Raw genomic sequence first — 6,000 nt, 5'->3', positions numbered from 1 at the left:
ATAGTGCAAAAGAAAAGTGGCCCCGAACCTCTTTTGCAGGACAAACTGATGCTTAACGAAATGTATGCCTACTTGGAGGAAGAGCTTAACATTCTTGAAAAAACGCTGAAGTAGTTTTCTGATAAAATTCTAGGGGATTTAGACTTTTTTGAGGGAAACTACGGTAGTTATTTGTCACCTGTCAGCAAGAGTTGAGTGATTTTAAATCTTTCTTTTCCTTTTATTCTAACAATACTTAGTACATTCTCTTTCTACAATGTTTGTAATTGGTGTTTAAATTGACCTCCCAGAGATTTTCCTTGTCACAATGTTGTAATAAAACTCAACTCAACCCCACCCCAACCCCCCCCACCTCCATTCTTGTCCAAGACTCTACTGGAAAATGGCCAAATTAATTCCCTCCAGATTTTCTGGGCCTTTTATTTTCTCCTCCAGCTTTCTGACCACTATATTATAATCACTACATAAAAGAGATGTATTATCTCAGAAGCAGGGAGGATGGTGTTTGTATAGGTATTTTGCTAGTTAGAGAGAACAACTCCAAAATGAATGGATGTAAGAACCGTGGTCATCAGCGTGCTAGTTGCTCTCAGCACACTTCTGTAGCAGCGCATTTCTGTCACTCAGCCTCTATAAGCATGGAAGGACCTTTGCTCTATTTCTGGGAGTGTCATCAGCTACTCAGGATGTTCACCTTCCCTTTCCCGAGGGCAGCCCTCTATCAGTGGCAGTTTGATGCCGGGCTATTTATGGACCTGAACCCTCCACGTGGTCTTGGGACAATTCTGAAGGGCCACTGGAGTTCCAGATATCCTCACGGGCTCAGCTGAGTCTTTTGGTGAGACTGCGTCCCAGCTGACCGTTTTCCCTCTGCCTGTATCCTACTTCTGTCCACCCCAGGGGGCGTTGATCCCGACAGCCTGTCCTAATCACTCTTTTTTGCTGATTTCCCCCTCGGAGTCTGTTTCCTGGAACCCGACCTGTAATAGGAGTCTGTGTTGCTTCTCTTATAGCTAGCCTAGCCCAATTTAAAAAAAAAAAAGTTTTTGAGTCTTTAAGACATTCCTTTAATGAACAGAGGCAGCTGAAGAGTAGGGTGAAGCTATAGTTTTTCCCAAAAGGAATGCACAGGGACAGCCTTTTGCTTTTTGTCCCCAGAAATCTGGGTTTACAGGCTAATGGGGAAATGAAACATTGCAAAAGCCAGGATGAGTCAGAGAGAAAGTGTCTTGAAACCTGGCATGGGAATTAGGGTCGGATCGTGAGAATGAACTAAAGCTTAGCACGGGATTGTGAATTTATAAATCAGAGTATTCAAAACTCAAATGCGTGTAACCAATGCCAAGACTGTTAAACAAGAAATGACAAAACTCTCCAATCTTTCCCTTCCTCTTGGAGATAATCAGAGCCATCTGTTCCACCATTTTTGAAGCTGCTTCAAAATAATTAGATTCAGGTCTTACCTAAAATTATACTTTATTAAAAAAAAGATTTAAATGGAGATGCACTCTCTATTGTTGGGTGTCACTTTGTTCATTCAACAGCATTTTGTTTAATAAAATCTTATATCTATATGTGTCCTGCAGCAGACTGAGCGCTTGGTCAACACTATAAACTGCCTCTACAGGAGAAAGGAAAACTCAAGAAAGAGAAAACAAGTGCCATTGTGTAAACTGTAAAGAACGGAATCAGAGGAAGCATTTGTGGTTTAAGAAATTTCAGTCAGATTTGGTGCCTGCATCTCTGATGCCTCACTACTTACTATGTGCCAAATTAAACAATAACTTTCAGGCTTATATTAGCAGTCTCCGTATATGTGATTATTGCTGTCTCAGCTGCAATCAGGATTTGCATAGTAGCCTTAAGAGGAGAAAAAAGCAGCACAGTTTACATTTTAATCAGAAAGAAGTAATATATCAATAAGCTAACAGCTCGGCAGGGCTGAATTGGTTTGATCAACCCGTTTCTAGTTCTACACTTATAGCAGAAGGTGCTCCGGTGTCAAAAGGGAGAAGCCCCAGGCATTTCCACTGTTACATGTTTACCCCTCACAATTCAATCCTCATAAGCCTATAGAGAAGGGAGTCATGTCTCATTTTTCAGATGGAAAAACTGAGACTCGCCTCAGAGCTAGATAAGAGCCAAGGAGGGCCACTGCAAAGCAGAGGTTCAACCGTCCACGCAGGATACCTCCGTATGGACCACTCAACAACTCCATCCATATAATGGAGGGCAGAATACTGAACGGTGTAGTAAAGTGTGAGAGAAAGAAAAGGCAAAGGAGGGTGGGTGAAAAGACAACTTCACAGTTGGACAAGGAGCTGAATAACCACAGGGGTCCTGGAACTCTTTGAGTCTTGGTTTTCCCTTGTGTAAAAGGGACTAATAATAATATCCACATCAGAGACTGGTTTTGAAGATGAAATGAAACAATGCATATAAAATATGTAGCCCAGATTCCTTTTCTTCTTCCTTCTCTTTTTTCCCTTCTCTACTCCATAATTTTGCCCAGGGATGGTCTTAATTCTAACCGAAGGTAAGAGGAAATCAAAGTTTGTTACAATAAAACTCATGGGACGGGGAGAGAGGTAACATCAGTCATTCTTTTTAGTTATAAAAGGTTAGTCTTTGATAATATTCAGAACCTATATTTTATTTAATGTCAGAAGTTGACAGGACCTTCAGTGTTGGGCACTAAACTCTGATTTGGGGGACTTCCTGACACTGGAAAAACAATGTATGAAATTCCACTTTGGCGTTTTTCATGGTGATGCTTTCAAATGTTTCTCCCAAACTGACAGACCCCACAATTGACACAAATGTTTCCCCAGCACATCTTTTGCTGCCCGGGGAGGGACTCATAAGATCAAAGCCATATGGGTGTATGTTCATAAATGCCCTTATCCTCACACCACAATCTCCTGTTCACTAACCTTTTTTTCCCCCCTTTCATCCAATTATAATGTTTTTAGTCCTCTTCATTTCAGCTTTTTGAAGGAAGTGAGTTACATTCATTTTTATAGTTCCAATAGGGCCAGATACAGTGCCATGGCCTTAGTTGCACTTAACAAAAGTTGTTGACTAAACAGGTGGATTTGAGGGTTTCAGTCTAGTATATTAGTATTTTCAAAGTCTGGGCAGGAGAATTAAGATGTATCTGTTAAAATGCTAGGGGAAATAATAAGATTTTTTGTTGACTTCCAATAGGCTTTGGAGAATCAAAAGAGAAGACCTGGAGGGAAAGTAAGCAGCTTCAAGCCCTAATACTTGATTAGAATGAAAATTAGAGAAACCTGGTAGATGATAGTCACCTGCGGGGGTGAGCTGCTGGAGTGAGCTGTCACCCTCTCCCTTTACATCCTGTGCTTTTACTCCTATTTCTCTTTCTCAATGTATTTCACAATCAATATTTTTTGAAGAGAGATGATATGATTAGGCCAATCATCATCTAATACTGAAGATGCTTCCATATCTGGATGCCTCAAGGACTACAGGGCCAGCCCAGGATGACTCTTCAAGTTTTGACTCTTGACCCTGAGCTAGTCGGTGTGGCCAAAGTACATGCAACACTACTGTTGGCAACCAATGTTGAAAAACTGTGGCTGATTTCTGGAGCAGACTATGAGCAGCTGGAACTCTGCAGTTTCCATAATCTATCCTGTGTACAAAATCTGTATCATAAATCTTTGTGTTGTAGTTAAGCCATGTTTGACAGATACAACAAATAAAAATATAAGATTTCCAGTTAAATTTGGTAGACAGCAAATAATACTGGATGTGATATTTAGGATGTAGTTAGAAGTGCTAAAATGGTGCTTGAGCAGCAGGCATTGTGTCCACATTCTAGCCAGAGAAAAAGGAGATGAGGCAAAACCTGTCCATTCCCGCTCAGCACACTTTCCTGCAGTCACACCTTACACTCAGCCCACTGATGAGAACTTAGTGACACGGCCACATCTAACTAGAAAGCAATCTGGGAACATAGTCTTCATGCAGTCCAAAATCTGAGACTGTCAGTAAGGAGGAAAGGGTGAGTGGACACAGAAGATCCACTAGCCATCTCTATCAGAGAGGTGATGAAGGCATAGTTTGGAGATAAAATGGAATGGAACTGGATTGACTATAAAGATGCCGATGATGAGTCACAAAAGTAAAAGAGGAATAAAAGATACCCTTAGATTTTTTTAACCAGGTTAGTTTATAGAATGGAAATCCCTTTTAACAAAAGTGGAACGCCCAAGAGAAGCACATTTAAAATTCATTGTATGTATATAAAGACGTGACCTGAGTCAGGTAGGTCACTACCTGTGGCAGATACCACAGAGATGTGACACTGGCTCACCCAATCTAGTAGATGCCTGTAGGCCTCCTCCTGCCACTTCCCTAAGGCAGTGTGCATTAACTCTGCTATCAATAAAGAAAAAATATGGTCTGTGTAATAACTGGCAAATAATAAATGTTCAATAAGTAGAGTAAATGCTTAGTATTTTTAACTATATCTTTAAATGAAAGAGTCATCTAGGAAAGACTGAATAGAAAACTAAAGTACAAAGGTTGAGAGTTCTTGTGTAAACCAGCAAGTAGCTTTATGCAAGAGTTACAGAAATACCCTGGGGTAGATACCGTCCTGTAAACTGGCTCTTCTGGCTTGGCAGTGATGGAAACCACGCCATTTTCTTTCTCTTAGAGAAGACAGAGTGGCTGTTGGTACCCTACTCCCTTCTGGGCTTCCTAGAAAAATGGAGTGTACAACAGGAGGAAGGTGAGGCAAGAGAAAGACCCAGGAATAGAACTTGAGGACAAAGATTCTCATGAACAGTAACACAGCAGTAATTCAGTGGTGCAGCTTCCAATTTCATCATTTCAACATCAGGGTGGGGGATCAGGGAAGTGGGTGTAGACAAGGTTGTCTTAGAGATGATGGTTCCTGCCTTTTACAGTAGGAAAACCAGAAATAACTCAAAGAGTGGGAAATTAGGATAGGTGGTAACACAGTACTCCTACTTAGGCTCCCTGAGTTGACAAGAGGCCAAAGAGGAGCCACAGGGGAGGCTTTACTAGGGCTTATGCTGGAGGATAAAGGAGAAAGCACCAAGGAAAAAGGCCTCAGGCTGGGTTCCTGAGAGGAGTTCAGGGAAAGTGTGAAAGAGGCCTAGGCTGGCAAGGGTGTAGGCACTCAAGTGGAGATTGTCTTGCACCTGCGAAGTTTTATTACATGTTTCTTCATGTTTTGCTGTGCCATGAGCCGGGTAAATCTCCACCTCTGGGTGTGACTTTTAGCACTAAAATGAGATTATGATTGGAGAAAAGTCAGTGTGGGCATCTACTCTGGCTTGAGGTGGTTGGATCCAGACAGGTCTTGTTCCTTTGCCCACAAGTGTCCTGTCAGCCTGTGTTTCTTGCAGCTGCTCAGAAAAACATTACTGGCAAGGTTATGCTGCCCCATGTTGCCTTCCGTGGTCAGGGGGTTAAGGCCAGGGTTTCTATTCTATCTCAGAAGTAAGAGGCAGGAAAGGTTAATTACTATAGTAGAGTTTGAGATAATTTCTAGAAGGAAGTGAGATTTGAGCAGGGCCTTGAGAGGTATATTGAGTTATAACACAGAGAAAACAGGACAATTTTCCAGGCGGAGTCAAACTTTAGAATATATGGAACGGTACTAGACAAGGGAGTTGTACAGTGGAGACCAATTGTGGGAACATCTCCCAGCCGGTGGAAGATTTCTGATTTAATCATGAAAACAACCATTAAGAGTTTTGAACATGGTTAAAGCAAGATAGGTCTGTATAGAGAGGTGGCAATGGGAATGACAGACTGGAGTGTCAAAGATCGAAGGTGCCCTGGAAGTCTGAGTGTCGTCCTGAGCCGTGAGCCCCATCAGGACTTCTGTATCTTGGGCCTTTGCACACAGTAGGCCCTCAACAAAAACCTGTGAACAACTAAGACGTAAGGGGAAGGGTGGGGAACCGGTCGGAGACAGCCCATCCCGCATGTTTCTGC

This window comes from Otolemur garnettii, unplaced genomic scaffold (assembly GCF_000181295.1).
Source record: "Otolemur garnettii isolate 467f Iridium unplaced genomic scaffold, OtoGar3 scaffold00113, whole genome shotgun sequence".
Classification (NCBI taxonomy): Eukaryota; Metazoa; Chordata; class Mammalia; order Primates; family Galagidae; genus Otolemur; species Otolemur garnettii.
Note: the sequence above shows the minus strand (reverse complement) of the source record.